The following is a 19492-nucleotide window of genomic DNA, read 5'->3' on the forward strand; positions in this document are numbered from 1 at the left end:
GATGAAGATAGTTACACCATAGGGCCTGGGTGACAGGGAGACGCTAAGATGACTCAGAATCTGCTGAGGAGCACCTTGAAAGTCAGACCAGGATATTTTAGGTCCTGCACCACCTGACCACTGCCTGTTGATAGAACCTGCTTCCCTCTTTGCACCATATCTGACTTGCCTTGACTTTCACCTTTGTCAAAATGGGAATCTTTTTAAAGCTGTAATACTATTTCCTGATTACTCCTTCCTCTTCACTCCTCTAACATTCTGTACTTACCAAGTCTCCTTCTGTTGCCCAAGCTGGAGTGCAGTGGCATAATCTCAGCTCATTACAACCTCTGCCTCCTGGGTTCAAGCGATTCTCCTGTCTCAGCCTCCCAAGTAACTGGCATTACAGGCTCGTGCCACCACCTCAGCTAATTTTTTGTATTTTTAGTAGAGACAGGGTTTCACCATGTTGGCTAGGCTCGACCTGAACTCCTGACCTCAAGCGATCCACTCACCTTAGCCTCCCAAAGTGCTGGGATTACAGCTGAGAGCCACCACACCTAGCCAACATTCTGTACTTTTTAAGGGCATGTCTTGTGGTTTGCCTTGTGTTATAATTCTTTAACTATATGTCTCAAGGCCCTTTGAAGAGAGAGAGTCAATTCCATCTCTATACTTCCCAGCTGTCTAGCTCAATATCTGGTATAGGGCAGGTACTCAGAAATTGCTATTCTGTTTCCTCAGATCAAAGCAGGCACTTCTCACCACATGTCTAAAGAACAATAGGTTGGGGTCTAAAACCTGGTAGCTTCTTCTGGAGCTCCAGCAAAAGGCATCCGTGAAGGTGAAGGAATTGTGATTGTGATCAGGGAATTTGTCATGGATGATGACTGAGTGTGGAAAAACTCAAACTGTTTGTCCTCTGCTCTCATACCACAACAATCAACACAGAAGACTCCTGTGACCACATGTGTGGGATGTCTCCCCACCGACAAGCAAGCAATCAATCAGTTCTGGAGGGGACACCAGCTGGGTATCCTCTGGCCCAGTTTGACTCCAACCTATCTACCTGGAGATAACGTCAGATCCCACAGGCTGAGGGCTCAGTCCCCAAGATTGCCTCCACCTCTAACTTCTGATGCCAATTGCAAGCTCCAGGTTATTTTGCCAGTGTTTCTGACCTACTGGCTACAAATTGGGGTTCTCACAACCCTTTCCTTGGCTTCATTCAGTTTGCTAGAGCAGCTCAGAGAAACATGGTTTATGATAAAGGACATTACAAAAGATACAGACGAAGAGATGCATAGGGCAAGGTATGGGAGAAGAGGTGTGAAGCTTCCATGAGCTCCCCAGGAGCACCATCCTTCAGGAACCTCCATGAGTTTAGCTATCTGGAAGCTCTCACACCACTGTCCTTTTGAGTTTTTATAGAGGCTTTAATATGTGGGCATGATGGATAAAACCAGTGGCTATTGGTGATCAACTTAAACTTCGGCCCCTCTCCTCTCCCTGGAGGTGAGGTTGGGGCTGAAAGTCCCCATCTTCTAGTCCTGCCTTTGTCTTTCTGGTGACCAGCCCCCATCCTGAAGATACTATCTAGGGGCTGACGGCCACCAGTCAGCTCATTGGCACACAGAAAGACACATATCACTGAAGATTCCAAGAATTTTTGGAGTTGTATGTCAGGAAATGGGTAGGAAGCCCAAACATACATTTTACAATACCACAATGGCGTACCTTCAGATAGCATTTCGAAGGTGCTGCCTGGTGCTTCAAGGTCAGTAGACCCGAGTTCAGTCTCGACGTTTGTGTACTGGGCATCCAAGGGAAAACAGGAAGCCCAGCCTGAGTTCATGGATTGTTTTCCCTTTCATAGGAGAGACTGTGCTCGAGATCCAGATTCATTTGTTGGTTCCCACAGCTTTAAAAACATGCCAAGTGCCCACAGGTCTTTGGGGATCTTTCCAAATTTTATCAAAGACGCAGATGCATAATAAAATAAACAGAAATTAAACTTTATCCTAACCTCCAAAGTATATGACTCCCAACTAAACGTGCAGCTTAGATTTAAATAATGGATTATGAACCATCATTTAATGGGGACAGGATAAATGAGAAGTATTTTGGTGCAAAAGTAATTGCGGTTCTTGCCATTACTTTTAATGGAAAAAAAAAACTGCAATTACTTTTCCATCAACCTAACAGGACAAGAGATGAAAAAAAGTTCTACTTAAGGCATATATAAATTGACAGGGACCAAGTTCATTTGGATAACCATAAATCCGCAAATAAATAGGAGGGTAGTTGGAAGGATTCTGCAGTGTGAGGGTTTTCCAAAGCAAACCAACTGAGCTGGACCAAAGAACTGAGAAAACAGGAACTGTGTAAATTGCTTTATTACTCAATGCATAAAGAATTATGCCTCTGGAAAAGTGTGGTTTCATTCTGTACTGTAAAGATGAAAGTCTTGGCTATCAAGTTCGGGAAGGCAAGTTCTTGAATGGAAATACGCGCTAAGGTAGATGGCCCAACATGATGATTTCTTGCCTGAAAGCTTCTTGTTCCTAGTGCTGCTGTTAAACAGCTGAGTGACTTTGGTTGAAGATCTGTTCCTTTTCTTTTTTTCCAGAGATAGAGGCTTGCTCTGTTGCCCAGGCTGGAGTGCAGTGGTGCAGTCTCAGTTCACTGTAGCCTCTACCTCCTTGGCACAAGCAACTCTCCCAACTCAGCGTCCTGAGACGTTGGGATTATAGGCACTTGCCACCACACAGGATAATTTTTTTTTTTTTTTGAGACCAAGTCTCTCTCCATCATTCAGGCTGGAATGCAGTGATGCAATCTTGGCTCACTGCAAACCTCTGTCTCCCGGGTTCCAGCAATTCTCATGCCTCAGCCTCCCAAGTAGGTGGGATTACAGGTACGTGCCACCATGCCCAGCTAATTTTTGTAATTTTTAGTAGAGATGGAGTTTCACCATGATGGCCAGGCTGGTCTCAAACTCCTGGCCTCAAGTGATCCCCCCACCTTGGCCTCCCAAAGTGCTAGGATTACAGGCGTGAGCCACTGCGCCTGGCCAACCTGTTCATTTTTATACTTAAAAACTGAACATGGGCCAGAGTCCAGATAGGAACACTTTGGATTGTTAATTCATTTTATGAAATAGTTGCCCATTCTTTAGATGCTAAAAGTTTAGAGAATTCCTCCACTGCCTCTCATTCAACCTGCCGTTTTCCATGGAGCACCTTCTCTGGGCTCTGCACACCTGGCACTTGGAAAGGCCTCTGGGCATTTGGCAGCCAGCATGTCCTCATGGAGACCAGTTCTACTCTGAGAGAGTTTTCCAATCTGGCTGTAAATTGGGGTTAGCGAGGGCAGCCTCCATCCTGCTAAGAAACAAAGCCAGCCTTTCATAGAGCCAAGAAGCTGGCTCTTTACCGCATGTTTTTTTCAACATCCTCTATTAAAAAAACCCTTTGTGGTATTCAGTGGATAACCTCTCAGTGACCTTTCTCTTGTATTCTAAATGCCATTCTCATGCCAAACTCCATGAGAGTTTTTCTTTTCCATTTTTTTTTCTGCATTATTAGGGTTATGAGACTTAGCAAATAAAAATATAAGATGCTCAGTTAGATTTGAATTTCCTATAAATAATGAATAATCTTTAATATGTAAGACTTGGAACATACTTGGGTTTAAAAATTATTAATTATTTACCCGAAATTGAAATATGACTGGATGTCCTGTGTTTCACCTGGCAACTCTATACACGGATTCAAATGTCCTAATTTTCATACCTTACTGAAATGTTTATTTCATCTGTTTATCCCTCATCTCAGGAAATTCTGCTACACAACCTTGAACTACCTTACTCATCTAAAAAGAACACACACTCTTTCTCTACCAAAAGCGAATTTATCAGTTATACCTACAAGGTACACTTTTCCTTAATGGCTAAGGTTTGTCCATTTTCTCTCTCTCTTTTTTTTTTTTGATGCTTATAACTATTGCCTTTCAGCTTTTACCTTTTTATTTCCATCTCTGTCACCACTTGTCTCACTTTCTTAAATAAGAAAACAAAAATCCCTTTATTTCAACCATGGAACATGCAGGAAGACCAGCAGTTCTTAAATCCGTTGGTTATATGGGTTAGGGAATCCCACGAGTTCTGCATCTAGTAATAGAACGATCACCTTATACCTACTCTTTCAGTTACTAAATACTGCTTGTATGAATTAAAGATGATACTTAAATTTTGGGTTAAACTTTTGGAGGAAACCCCTGATTTTTCTTTTGAACATTAACCTAGTCATCTGAGGGCGTGAAGGGGAGCACAGCAGCAACAAGGGAAGGCTTCAGTGTTCACTTCTGGAGGCTCCCGTCTTGACTGCTGCCACAACCAAGTGCTCCTCCCAAATGCTTGCAACCGCAGAAAGGCTGCGGTCCCTCCTTGGAGTTGGGCCAGCGTCCAGCCTCTGTCTACAGCGGCCTGTGCTGGAGCCTGCTAATGGGCTCCGGGTTATCTAGTCTAACACGAGCTGATGCTATCCTCAGGGAAGCAACAGGGAATGAATGATACAGAGGAAACAGAGCCGCCAGGATGAGTGATTGTCAAAGGTGGATGCTTTCCTGATTAGCTCCAGGGGAGACACAACAGGAAGGTCTAATCACAGGGGACCATGTGTACCATCAGAGATTAGCATATTTGGGGTGAAGCAGGTAAGCATGTTTTGACTTTTTAAATGAAATGAGGTGCTAATAACTTGGCCACAAGATATAGAAACAATCACAGGAAACCAACTAGGAAGTGAAAATTGGTAGATATTTTGAGCACTAACATAAAGGATGGAAGAAGCAGAGACACCCAGAAGTCCTGGAAGCAGGCTAGGCAGGAGGAACATTTGAGAAACACTTAAGGACAGGCTAATCTGAGGCCAGGCACAGTGGCTCCCATCTGTAATCCCAGCACTTTGAGAGGCTGAGGTGGGAGGATCTTTTGAGTCCAGAAATTCAAGACCAGCCTGGACAATATAGCGAGTGAGACCACCCCATCCCTAAAAAACTAAAAAGTGAAAAATTAGCCAGGCATGGTGATACGTGCCTGTAGTCCCAGCTACTCAGGAGGCTAAGGTGGGAGGGTTGCTTGAGCCCGGAAGGCTGAGGCTGCAGTGAGCCATGATTGTGCCACTGCACTCGCCCTGAGTGACAGAACAAGACTTTGTCTTAAAAAAAGAAAAAAAGACTGGGTGTGGTGGGATGACACCTGTAATCCCAGCTATACAGGAGGCTGAGGCAGGAGAATCACTTGAACCTGAGAGGCGGAGGCTGCAGTGAGCCAAGATCATGCCATTGCACTCCAGCCTGGGCAACAAGAGTGAAACTCAACCTCAAAAATTAAATTAAATTAAATTAAATTAAATTAAATTTAAAAAACAGGATATCTGTTATACAAATCACCCTGGATTGTTGAAACCACTTTTGCAAAAATTACAGCAGTGAGAAAATTAGGACAGTCAAAGAGACCTGATCTAACAAATTCCATCCTGCCTTTAACCTTCAAATTAACCTTGGTCTTTCTGGAGCATGAACCAAGTTAGCTTTTGGAGAAATTTAGTTTCTGGTTTAACCTTAAGGCAAGGATGATAATAGCCCTTCCCAGAACTAAACTACTTTTGTAAAACTAATGAAAAGCCACAGGTTAGAAAGGTTAGGATTATTAGAGGAGCCTGAATTCTGCTAGGACGCAGGCATAGTTAAATGATTACCAGCCATTGATCTGGAGGTTACAAGATTTGTAATTTCCTCCATTACTCCTGCAAGTAACATCACTATTGTAGAACCTAAAATTGGCCTTTTGAGATGTCTTTTCAGATTTTTGCATTTCTGACAACCAGAGGACTCCACCTGGACCCATGGCCCTTACCCAGAAGCTGACTCAGTGCATGAGGACTATTTTCCATGACCCTATGATTGCATCCCCAACAAATCAGCAGCACCCCTTCCCTAGCCCCCCTGCCCACCAAACTATTGTTAAAAAACTGTAGCCTCTGGATTTTCAGAGAGGCTGATTTGAGTAATAATAAAACTCTGGTCTTTCATTTAGCTAACTCCTCTTTCTCTATTGCAGTTCCCCTGTTTTGAGAAATCAGCTGTATCTGGGCAGTGGGCAAGATAAGCCCATTGGGTGGTTACATTGCTTAGGCACAAGAGAGAGGATGCTCCTGGCAGGATCAAGTCTGAACTACCCACTCCAACATATGAAGTACCTATCGTCAGGCCCGAGCCACATCTCCCTAGTCTGTCCCTCAGCCTCTCTTACTTGCTGAGGGGTGGTGTCAGTCAGGAGAGGCAGGGGCATAGAACTTGACTTTTTGCTGGTGCCTCTTCTGTTATACCGGCCACCTTCTGTAGAACACATCCAGCCAGGCAGCCTGGCCTCTTTGTGTCACTAGACCACCTGTGATGCTTTCCTTCCACCCCTCTAGTTGGAAAGCCCCCTCCTTTCCGGTTCTCTCTACGTAACCCCCCTTCACCCTGTCTGGTCTGCTGGCACCCAAGCCTCTGTTCTTGTCAGCTCCAGTGGGTAGATGGGTCAGTATGGAGGGGCACTTCCCCAATGAGCTTTGAACTCGTGTAACTTTAATAGGCTCATTGCCTGATGCACACAGCAAGTCATTACACTGAGACACTGGGTTGCAGCTGAGAAAGAGGTTTAATCACAGGGTCACCGAAAGAGGAGATGGAAGGGAAATTCAAATTTATCTCCTGGCCAGGTGTGGTGGCTCACGCCTGTAATCCCAGCACTTTGGGAGGCTGAAGTGGGCAGATCATGAGGTCAGGAGATTGAGACCATCCTGGCCAACATGGTGAAATCCCGTCTCTACTAAAAATACAAAAATCAGCTGGGCATGGTGGTGCGTGCCAGTAATCTCAGCTACTCAGGAGGCTGAGGCAGGAGAATTGTTTGAACCAAGCAGTCAGAGGTTGCAGTGAGCCGAGATTGCACCACTGCACTCCAGCCTGGCGACAGCGCGAGAGTCTGTCTCAAAAAAAAAATCTCCCTGAGGAATTCGGGGTTAGAGTTTTTAAGGGATTTGGAGGGGGTCAAAGGGTGGCGAGTGTTATTGGTTGAAGAGTGGAGGGTGTAGTCACGGGACAGGGAGGTGAAGCAGTTGTGCTCTCATGCTCATCCTGTTTCTCTGTGGGGGCTTTCAAACTGGTTGCTGGAATTTAGAGTCTGAAAAACATCTTAAGCAATCCTTAAATAAAAGTCTAATGATTCTAATGTCTGGGATCCTATTTATAGTAACAATGTGGATGCAAATCAATTTTTAAATAGTCTTCTGACCTAACATCAGAAATCCTATCCCTAGGAACAATGGGGATGCAAATAGTAAGGACCTAGTGACATTTAGCAACAAGGAATTGGGCCGAAGTGCGGCCTGATTAATGATTAATTATAACTACACTTCTGTCCAGAACCCAGCATGCCATTCTTGGCAACCCTGTGCAGATATTTTTTCTGCACTTTTTCCCACTAGCATATCATTTAATCTTCCTGGGGTGACTATTGTGGGTAAATTATACTTTAGAGTACGGATGGTGCATATTATTTCTCTACAGTTGGTTTCTGCTTCCTGCAATGTTCTGGGTCCAACTCTGGAGAGTGTCCTGTTAGGCACTCCGTGTTTGTGTCCCACCTCCTGCCCTGCAAACTCATATATTGAAACCCGGGAGGTGATTAGTTCTTGAGGGTGGAGAGCTAATGATGGGATTTGTCCCCTTATAAGAAGAGACAGGAGAGGGCTTTCTTCCTCTCTCTGCCAGGTGAAGACACAAGAAGGCAGTAAGAATGCCCTTACCAAGAACCTGGCCCTGTTGGCACCCTCATCCTGGACTTTCAGCTCCAGAACTGAGAAAGAAATGTTTGTTGTTTAATCCACCCAGGCTATGGTATTTTTATCACAGCAGCCTGAGCTTAGACACGCCCACACCCCACCCTACTTGTATTAGCCTGTTCTTAGACTGCTATAAATATACTACTCGAGACTGGGTAATTTATAAAGGAAAGAGGTTTAATTGACTCACAGTTCTGCATGGTGAGGGAGGCCTCAGGAAACTTACAATCATGGCAGAAGGCAAAGGGTAAGCAAGCTTGGACCTTCTCACATGGCCGCAGGAGAGAGTGAGCATGTGTGAAGGAAGCAAAGGGGGAAGAGCCCCTTATAAAACCATCAGATCTCGTGAGAACTCACTATCATGAGAACAGCATTGGGAAAACTGCCCCCATAATCCGATCACCTCCTACTGGGCCCTCCCTTGACACGTGGGGATTATAGGGATTACAATTCAAGATGCGATTTGACTGGGGACCACAGCCAAACCATATCGCCACTGTAGACGTTCTCGGCCTCATCTCTTGCCCTCAGCTGGTGAGGTGGCCAGTGTGTGTGGTGATTCTTAGTCTGTGGGGGATGAGGGGCTGCTGAGGAATGAGTAAAGAGAGAAGAAGCAAAATCAGACTTTAGTGGCAGCTTGACTTGACCCTGGAATTCAGAGAGTACCATTCATTCCTCAGCGGGATGTTGCTTTGGGCAGCTGAATTTTGCTTAGGGGCAAATGCCCCTTCCCTTCAGCCTGAGTGTCATGTCCCCTCAGTGCCTGGCCCATGACACCTGTTTTGGCCTCTCTGTTGCCTCATTTTGGTGAATGTTGCTTCTGTTTGCCTTTACCTATGAGTGTGTGTGCACACCTGTTTAGGTGACATGTCTGTGAGTCTGATGGCTTTGTCCTGGCCACCTGGCTGAGAGGTCACCATATCTCCTTGGGCAGCTCCTCAGGGCTGGTGGCCCTCAAACTGCCTAAGACACAACCTGAAGGAAAGTGCCTTGGAAAATTTTGTTTGGGAGTGTCAGTGAAAAGAGTCAGACTCTGTAAAATATTTAAAGAGGTTTACTCTGAGCCAAAAAATGAGCAACCATAGCCTGAGGCACAGTCTCACAGGTTTTGAAAACATGTGCCCAAGGTGGTCAGGCTATAGCTTGGTGTTATACCTTTTAGGGAGACATAAGACATTAATTGATACATGTGAGGTATGCATTGGTTTGGTCTGGAAAGGCAGGACAATTTGAAGTGGGGAGGGTTTACAGGTCATAGGTGGACTCAAAGATTTTCTGACTGGCAATTGGTTAAAAGAGTTATTATCTAAAGACCTGAAATCAATAGAAAGGAGTGTCCGGGTTAAGATAAGAGGTTGTGGAGACCAAGGTTCTTGTTATATAGGTGAAGTCTCATAGTTGAGACTTCTTAGAGACAATATTTGGCAAATGTTTCTTATTTAGGCCTTTAAAAGGTGCTAGACTCTGAGTTAATCTTTTCAGGATCGGGAGGGCCTGAAAGGGGAAAGAATCTATGTTGAGATTCTTTACGGACACAAATTTTCCCCCATAAAAGATGGCTATGCAGGACCATTTCAAAATATGGCAAAGAAACATTTTGGAGCAAAGTATTTTGATTTCCCTCTTTATCTGTCATGTGATGTTATACTAGAGTCAGGTTGGAATTTTAAAATTCTCTTTTAATGTTACTGCTGGTCGGTGGTTTCCTCACAGCCTCCCACAGTGTGTCTCGTGTGAGGAACCCAAAGGGTGTGATTGCTGGTGTCATGGCTGCTTGGTGTGTGTCCACTGCCTAGGGCCTGGCACTCTGCCTCAACCCACCTGAGGGCAGGCATGCAACCCAGCCCTTCATGGATTGTTTTACTTTTCTTATTTACTTCAGGAAACATCTCTCTTCCTCTTGAGCATGTTTTCTCTCTTTAATCACAGAGTGTTTTTGCCTGGGGAGTGGGTACAGAGGTGAGTGGAGATACGAAAAGTGGAAAGGAAAATCATCTTGTTGGGATAAGTGAATGAAATCCTCCTGTAGAAAGATTGTCCACAGGTGGCAGGTTGCGAGCTTCAGGGGGCCTGTTGTGAGATTTTGCCGCAGCCTGAATCATTATTTCAAACAAGGTGCAGCAGGGTTTAGCTTTCTGCTTTCCCTGAAGGATTTGTCAGGGTAGCTTAGTGTTTTGATTAATTAACTTAAAGCTGGGATTCTATATAAATGCAAATTGTCACCATCCCCCACCCATTCAGTCCCTCTCAGGCACAGAAATGAGGAAGAGCTGAGGAAAATGAGATGGAGTTGAAATTGCCAGCTGTCTGTGGTCTCGTTTGAATTTTCAGGGGAAGGGGGACCCTGGCTGTGCAAATGCAATACTCACAGTACAGCATTTGCAAAATGGACCAGCCGGAGCGGAGACTCAGCCTTTGCCACCCAGGTCAGCAGCACAACACTAATGGGACAGGCACACAGGGATGCCACTAAGGAATCTTTCAGATTTGAACGTGCAGTGGACTAAATATGTCCCTCCCCCAAATTCATATGTTTAAATCCTGACCCCCAAGGTGATGGTATTTGGAGGTAGGGCCCTTGGGAGGTGATTTAGGTGATGAGGGAGGAGTCCTCACGGATGGGATTAGCACCCTTATAAAAGAGGCTTGAGAGAGCTCCCTCCCCACTTCCTCCATGTGAGGACACAGTGAGAAAACGTCCGTCTATGAACCAGGAAACAGGCTCTCAGCAGACACTGAATCAGCTGGCACCTTGACCTTAGACTTCCTAGCTCCAGAACCGTGAGAAATAAACTTCTGTTGTTTATAAACGACCCAGTTTATGATATTTTTATAATGAACTAAACAGAATGCACAGCCTGAAAGAACTAAAATAGAAGGGGGAAAATGTCACAAAAACTCTGACCTTCGTGGAGGCAAAGGAAAGCGTATTTATGGAATTGTAAAAGTGTCAGGCCTCTGAGCCCAAGATAAGCCATCGCATCCCCTGTGACCTGCACGTATATGCCCAGATGGCCTGAAGTAATTGAAGAACCACAAAAGAAGTGAAAATGGCCTGTTCCTGCCTTAACTGATGATATTACCTTGTGAAATTCCTTCTCCTGGTTCATCCTGGCTCAAAAAGCTCCCCCACTGAGCACCTTGTGACCTCCACTCCTGCCCGCCAGAGAACAACCCCCTTTGACTGTAATTTTCCTTTACCTACCCAAATCCTATAAAACGGCCTCACTCCTATCTCCCCTTCGCTGACTCTCTTTTTCGGACTCAGCCCACCTGCACTCAGGTGAAATAAACAGCCTTATTGCTCACACAAAGCCTGTTTGGTGGTCTCTTCATACGGCAGAGAGTTAAAAAAAAGTACATTAGATTTTGACTTCAAATTTATTAGTTACTGATGTTTATTTTCCGTGCAAGGCAGAGCGTGGGTGTGAAAGGGAGGACTCGGAGGGTGACAGGGAACAGATGTCCCACCCACTCCACACCCTACGGCCTCACCTCCTTGACAGGCAGGGAAGAGCCAGGCTGAGTGGTTACACATTCCTGGGCTGCCATGAATGGTGTGGGTGAACTGAGACATGAAACCTAACCTCTGGGGCCACTGGATGTCTGTGGACGTGAGAGTCACCTCACAGGAAAGCTGTGGACATTTGACAAGATGTTTTTGCAAGTTGCACCTGACAACTCCCTAACAAATACCAGCTGATGTATGGATGACTTTACTCTAGGAGGGTTTTATTATTTCTTTGCTTTTGATGCTTTTCTACCAGGACCTGCAGAGGGTGGCAGAGTGCTTCGCTGATCTGTCCCTTCTTCCTGCCTCAGGTTCTCAGGGCCAGTTTCCCCGTTAGGTGGAGCAGGCACTGTGCCTAGAGCCCATGAGACTTTTAGGGACCCATGAAAGTGTTTTAATTACTTTCAAAATCAGAAGAAAAAATATAATATTAATGAATACCTAATAATGAATCTAGACTATATCATGTCAATTTTTATACCAACACAGTTGTTTCAAATACAATTTTTAATTTTTTTTTTTTTTTTTTAATGAAGAGGGAGCCACGGAGGCAGCAAAAGTGCTGTCAGCCCAAGAATGTGATAATGCCACCCTGTAGGTTCTGGAACTCACCTCAGAGAGTGAGTTGGCAGCCTGGGCTGCTGCTTGCTTCTGTTTGCTCCGGTAATGGAACAGGTAGAGCCTGAAAGGAGATCTGTGTAGCGAGTATAGTAAGCCATACTGACTTCAGTGTGGGAGTGAAGAGGACCATGTCAGAGCATTTTTCAGAGAGCTGAAGGTTGCATCTTAAATCTAAAGTGGTTGCTTGTTGACACTAGCTATTTTTTATGAAAATGTCCTTATCATGCATTGCATACCCTGGCCTTCTTTGTTCATTTTTAACTTTTATCAAGAAAAGGTATGGATATATGTGTATACAAACATATATACATATATATAAGCACAAATACACATGTGTGTGTGTGTGTATACATTTGTGTGTGTGTTAGAAGCATTCGAACCAGAGTAACTCCATCTTGAATAGGAGTGGGTAAAATAAGACTGAGACCTACTGGGCTGAATTCCCAGGAGGTTAGGCATTCTAAGTCACAGATGAGACAGGAGGTCATAAAGACTTTGCTGACAAAACTGGTTGCAGTAAGCCACAAAAAAGGATGAGCTCCTGTCCTTTGTAGGGACATGGATGCAGCTGCAAACCATCATTCTCAGCAAACTATTGCAAGAACAGAAAACCAAACATCGCTTGTTCTCACTCATAGGTGGGAATTGAACAGTGAGATCATACTTGGACACAGGAAGGGGAACATCACACACCAGGGCCTATTGTGGGGTGGGGGGAGGGGGGAGGGATAGCATTAGGAGATATACCTAATGTAAATGACGAGTTAATGGGTGCAGCACAGCAACATGGCACATGTATACATATGTAACAAACCTGCACGTTGTGCACATGTACCCTAGAACTTAAAGTGTACAAAAAACAAACAAAAAAACTGGTTGCAGTAAAGAATCCGGCCAAAACCCACCAAAACCAAGATGGTGATGAAAGTGACCCCTGGTCATCCTCACTGCTACACTCCCACCAGCGCCATGACAGTTTACAAATGCCATGGCAACATCAGGAAGTTATCCTATATAGTCTAAAAAGGGAAGGCATGAATAATCCACCCCTTGTTTAGCATGTAATCAAGAAATAACCATAAAAATGGGCAACCAGCAGCCATCAGGGCTGCTCTGCCTCTGGAGTAACCTTTCCTTATTTCTTTACTTTCTTAATACACTTGCTTTCACGTTACTCTATGGACTTGCCCTGAATTCTTTCTTGCTCAAGATTCAAGAACCCTCTATTGGGGTCTGGATCTGGATGCCTTTCCAGCATATATATATATATATATATATATATATATATATATATATATATTTGCCATATATGTGTCAAATAGTAGCAAAAGATGGGATTTAGGACATGTCACCCCCAAATATGACTTTAGGAGACCAGAAACATGCCACCCCCAAATATCCCTCTTTAGCATGAGGATTACTTTGAGAAACTGCAGCAGAGGAGAATCTCGGAAAACAAAAGTAGAATTTACCCTTTTGTAAGGAAAGTTTATGTCTACAAAGGAGATCTCCATACGTAAGGGTGTCTTTCTGTCTGCAAGAGGAAGAGAAGAATGACTCTAAATCACTAGAAACTCTTATCAATGAAAAAGGCATGGATTTAAATCTACATCACAAACCTCACCCTGGTTTCAGGTGCTTTCCTGGCTGTCCCCCCATAACTGGCCTTCCCTTCCCTCTCAGTTTTAGCAAAGGATGGTTTTTAAGCTTGAAGTCAAAGCCACCTATTTGAGATCTGCTCTCAAGAATTACTCATTCCCTGAGTATCTCCCATGTATACATGAAATATACATATTAATAAACTTGGGTTTTTTTCTTTTGTTAATTTCTCTTTCAGTACAGGGGTCTGTCCTAACAAAAAACTTAGGAAAGGTAGAGAAAAAATTATTTTCTCCTCCCCTACACAAATAAGGGTGGTTTCTTGCTTCACATTTCTGTCTTTCTGCCTCCTTATTTCTGCTCCTTAAAGGCAACCACTTTTAACCTTCTAAACCCTTTCTATTTTTTTTCTGGTATTTAACTCCATATTTCTAAGGAATATACACATACTGCTATTTCCCAACTTGTCAGTTCCAGACAGTAGCTATTGTTGTTCTATTACGGCAGATGAAGATTTAGCTGTCTTAACATTCTCCACCTTATTTCTCCTCCCTCCGCCAGCTACTAATAGAGTTATATCACAATTTTTTATTAAATTTGTATTTGTAACCACCCCATGAGTTCTTGCCCACTACCCAGTTAGAGCCAATTTATTATGACAGGGAAATTGCAATAGGGAAACTGTGTACAGTGTTAATAAACTCTAAGGCATTTTGCACATGTTAATCGGAATTTGCAGTGAATGGGTAGACCTGAGAGCTAGTGGCTCAGGAGGACCCCATATTTGGAGATGGAGTGCAAGGATAAACGATGCAGACAGCAAACAGGGAAATAATAGGTAGAAGAGGGTGGTTACCCCGCAAAAGCCCCACCCTCAATCCTGGAAACCCACAGTCCTAAATGGGAACAGGTATTCCTGTTTTTGCACCCAAAAGTTGCCTTTTGGCTCACCACACCCACCTATCCTGTACCCTTATAAACCCTAAACCCCAGGCTCCACAAGCAGACAAACAGAAGGGCAGAGAAGGAGAGAAGAGAAGGAGCTTCTTAATGTTGAGAGGAGCTCGGCTGGGGACAGTAAGAGAGGAGATGGGCCACTGCATGGTCAAACTCCAGGTGAAGATCATCTTCCCATTCCATCCCCTTTCCAGCCCCATCCATCCCACTGAGAGCCACCTCCACCACTCAATAAAACTCCCACGTTTACCATCCTTTAAGTCCGTGTGTGACCTGATTTTTCCTGGACGCTGGACAAGAGCTTGGATACGGAAAACTGTCATGCTGGCCCTCTGCCCTTGCAAAAAGGCAGAGGGTCCACTGAGATGTTTTGTTTTTTTTTGTTTTTTTTTTTTTTTTTGAGACGGAGTCTCACTGTGTCTCCCAGGCTGGAGTGCAGTGGCGTGATCTCGGCTCACTGCAAGCTCCGCCTCCCGGGTTCACGCCATTCTCCCGCCTCAGCCTCCCAAGTAGCTGAGACTACAGGCGCCCGCCACCACGTCCGGCTAGTTTTTTGTATTTTTAGTAGAGACGGGGTTTCACCATGTTAGCCAGGATAGTCTCGATCTCCTGACCTCGTGATCCACCCGCCTCGGCCTCCCAAAGTGCTGGGATTACAGGCTTGAGCCACCGCGCCCGGCCCACTGAGATGTTTAACACTTAAGCCATCTATGGACAACAAGGCTGAAAAAGCGCACTGTAACACATGCCCACTTGGGCTTCGAGAGTCACAGGCACCCATCCCTAGATGCAATCGTGGGGCTGGAGCCCAAAAGCACTTGCCGCAGCTCCTACACCTGCCTGTCTGCATGCTCCCCCTCCCATAAGGGGTTTGAGAGCAAGATGGCCAAATGGATGAGCCACGCCCATTACATGTCCTGCAAGAGAGGTCACGGAACTCCCCCGTTTCGTTTGTACTTTCAGTTGCATGCTCTTCCCACAACTCCCTCTGAATGTTTGTGTTGGGAATCAGAACATGAGAACCTCAAGTATAGCACTTTGGTATGCTGAATACTTTGCCCTGAGGGAGATTGGAAGGACCTCAGCAGCAAGATGTTCATTCCGACCTTCTCCCACTCTCCTTTCTCTTTCTTTCATTTCTTTCCCATGGCAGGTCATAGAAACTAGAACCCCTCTTTCCCAAAGCAAACTGTAAACCTAAAAATGTCACTGCCTGACCCTTCTTCTCCCCTTAAAACCCTCATTTGACAGATGATCCTGCCTTATCCTGGAGAAAGAAATGCTACACAAGAGGCCAAGAAGAAGCTAAACAAACAAGCCTTGCTGGGTTCCCATTTCAGCTTATTACCATTAGGACATGCCCTTTCTGTCGAATCACATTTCTACATGGCTGTACATTCTTCATCAAACCTAAGCATTAAAAAAAAGCTTTCTCTGGGTCTTTGGGTCTTCATTTCTGAAAGCTCCCGTATTACATAAAACTTAGTTAAATAAATTTGTTATACTTTTCTCTTGTGAATCTGTCCTTCTTTATATGGGTGTTAGCTGGGGACGTTGCAATGAGTGTGAGGACAGGCATTACCCTTTCACCCCTACGCTTGCTACAGACTATGATTAGGCTACCAGGACACTCAATTGCCCTTTGTGGAGGAAGAAAGGATGAATCAACATGTGCAGAATAGGACTCCCTCCAGGAAGTACAGATGTGCAGCTGGGAAGTCTTCAGCTCACCTCTTTCAAGCAGGGTGACCAGGATGCCAAGGTGTAGTCACGAGGAGAAGTGATCAGAAGGTAAGTACAGCTGAGAAAGTTACAACTGGCTGGCACTTTGTCTCAAGAAAGAATGTGCCAACCAGACGGCAGATCTCCAGAGTGAAAGGGAGGTCAAAGAGCAAAATGTCAGTGTTTTCAATACCACCCAATGAAGAAGATGCCAGTCAGGAGTGGGGGGCATGGCCTTAACATCTGCTTGGCAGCTGCATTCTCTTAAGAGAGGTGGTTGTATCACTTCACATAAGCTTTTCAACAGCAACAGGGCAATAAAACAAAATGTATTTGTCCTAACTTTGCGCTGATTAAAGGACTCTTCAAGCATTCATTCATCCAGCAAACACTATTGAGAACCTACTAACTATGTGGCAGGCATTCTTTTTTTTTTTTTTTTTTTTTTTTTGAATCTCGCTCTGTCGCCCAGGCTGGAGTGCAGTGGCACCATCTCGGCTCACTGCAAGCTCCGTCTCCCGGGTTCACACCATTCTCCTGCCTCAGCCTGTGACAGGCCCTCTTTTAGGAGCTTGGGATATAGCAGTGAACAAGACAGTCAATGTCTGCCCTCATGGAGCCTATCTTCTACGAAAAAATAACTTTTCATGTGATTATTCACTGTGCTAGGGGTTGGAGTGACATAATAAGGGCCCTCTACGGACTCACATTGAAGGAGGTGGCTTCCAAAGTTGTTTTTTCCTTAGGGAGAGAATGGTTGAATTAGCCAGTTCAGATACTCAGTCCCTTTGGCATATTGTGAATGAATTAATTGCATTCTGGTCTTTTGTGGGTTTAGTTAGCTTGAAGCAGTTTTCAACACTCAACTATGAATGCACTGTAAATACTGGGTTTCTAGACCCAAACAACTAGACTAGAACCTGGAAAGTGCTGACATTAAGAAGTTAATTTTTCTGAGACACACTACACCTACATATCCTTCTATAACTTCTCTATTGCGTCCTTTTCTCTTTCTAACCTCAACAGAGATGTCATCAACAATCACACTACCTCTTGCAAAGCATTTGTAGGAATAGACAAGAGTGAGCCATTGACAAATTCATTCCTCAACTGTTTCTTGAGACCTGTCAAGGTGCCAGACACCATGTTCATGAGAACGCAGCAGCTGTCTCCCCATAGGAGCTCACAGTCTGCAGAAGGGGGATGGGGGTGCTAGAAAACTCTGTTGTGGGATGGAGTTGAATTTCAGTCCTGGCTGTGCTACTTAAAGACATCATCTGTAATCAAGAAACGAGCCCAGCTGAACTCCTGGCTTCCTGGTTTAATATTTCTGTGTCAGGAAGTTATGTGGTGGGCCTCTTGGAAGAGTGACTAAGAGGGAAAACAATACATAGTTTGGCAGAGAAGGGGAGAGGAGGAAGGATGATGTGTGGTTTTGCTCTTTCTGTATTTTTTCAACAGCAGAAACCTTAATCTTTTCCAGCAGCACAGGCGAGTCATGGCGCAGGGGATTTGCCACAGAGCATTGCCCCCTTTGCCAGCAACACTGAGCTCACGGAATGGCAGATAAACCTAGAGAAGCTGAGCCAGTCTTTCAAGCCCGGGCAGCACGTTTCCAAGGAGCATCATGAGCTCAGCTGGAGGTCCCTGGGCAGAAATCACCTGGAATTTGTATGAGTGCTGAGCTCTGTGGTGTCTTTCTGGCCCTTTCTTGAGGCTGGAATTGCTTTTTTTTTTTTTTTTTTTGAGACAGGGGGTTGCTCTGCCACCTAGACTGGAGTGCAGTGGTACAATCATAGCTCACCGTAATCTGGAACTCCCGGGCTCAAGCAGTCCTCCCACCTCAACCTTCAGAGTATCTGGATATGTTGCCATGGCTGGTCTCAAACGCCTGTCCTCAAGTGATTCTCCCACCTCAGCCTCCTAAAGTGTTGGGATTAGAGGCATGAGGCACTGTGTCCGGCCTGAAATTGCGTTCTTAGCATCTAGATGGAGAAGGAGAACAGCCTCTCTTCAAAAACAGCATTTTCTTTTCTCTCATTTACTGCTCCCCTTAAATTCCATTTTCTTAAAGGACATGTAGAGCGGGGAGGATCCTTTTGCTTGAAGAGTAACCTCCCAGCAATCAGCCCCCTTCCTGTACTCTGGCCTCCTCCAAGCATTATAGCAAAATAAATGTTTTATTTGGTTTATTCATTTATTCATTCAATAATTATTTATTAAGACCGTATTAAGGGCCAAGTTCCAGATATTGGGATTCTGTGGTGAACAAAAGATAACAAGCCCTGTCATCATGGAGCTTACTTTTTTGTGGGAGAAAGACCATAAACAAATAAACATATAATATCTGGTTGCAATATGTGCTATAAAATGATATAAAGTGGGCAGGAGGATGGGGGAGCGACAGTGTAGGAGGCCACTAGATTAGGTGATCGGGGAAGGCCTTCTGCCTCCTCTGGTGATGTAGGGGCTGGGTCTTTTTGGATAAATTTTTCCAGTTTTCCAACCTTAACTCTTTAAATGCCAAAAAGTTTATTCTTACTAATTTTGCCCCAAATTACTTTAAATTCATTGTACATAGGAACCCAGAATAATCGAATCTTGTTTTAAAGATTCAGGATCATTATTGGGAACACCAATATATGCCAGGGGTTCTCAAAGTGTGGCCCCTGGACCAGCAGTATCAGCAACCCCTCAACCTGGGGACTTGTTAGAAATGCAAATTCTCAGAAATGTAAGTGCAGACTTCACCCCAGACCTGCTGCAGCTGAAACTCTGGGGGTGGAGCCCTGCAATCTGCGCTTTAACAAGCCCTCCAGGTGCTTCTCGTGCATGCTCAAGTTTGAGAAGGGCCACTCTGCTCTGAGGTGTGCCCTTGAGGGCAGTGGAGGTAGGTAGCATCTCTGCCCATCCTCGGCAGGCTGCTTTGCTCCCTGAGCTCCTGCCTACTTCCTGTGGGTTCTGCCTCACAGTGGGTTGTCAGTGTTTATCTCTCACTGCTGACATTAGTATGTCTCTGTCTAATTTGTGTCTCCTAATTTGCTGCTTCTAATCGCCTCTGAGAAACCAGATCCCCAGCCATAAATTCATTATGTAGAAAGTAGGAATAAATTCCAGGGCTGCTGGCACGCATGTTAGTACTTCGGTCTTTTGCCCTCAAGACATTCAGCGTGGTGGAAAGAACAGACTTGAATTTCAGTCTAGAATT

The 19492-nt window shown here is 44.7% G+C and overlaps 1 protein-coding gene and 1 long non-coding RNA gene across 2 annotated transcripts in view; one reads left to right on the forward strand and one right to left on the reverse strand.

Moving 5' to 3' along the window:
• LOC126940483 (uncharacterized) overlaps positions 1-16071 on the forward strand; it is a 65436-nt gene extending 49365 nt beyond the window's left edge. Inside the window, exon 4 of the long non-coding RNA XR_007720761.1 lies at positions 15814-16071. This is a non-coding gene — a long non-coding RNA (uncharacterized LOC126940483). The remainder of the gene's footprint in view (positions 1-15813) is intronic.
• MED4 (mediator complex subunit 4) overlaps positions 1-19492 on the reverse strand; it is a 1135161-nt gene that overhangs the window by 513637 nt on the left and 602032 nt on the right. The window lies entirely within an intron of this gene.

Source organism: Macaca thibetana, chromosome 17 (genome assembly GCF_024542745.1).
Source record: "Macaca thibetana thibetana isolate TM-01 chromosome 17, ASM2454274v1, whole genome shotgun sequence".
NCBI lineage: Eukaryota > Metazoa > Chordata > Mammalia > Primates > Cercopithecidae > Macaca > Macaca thibetana.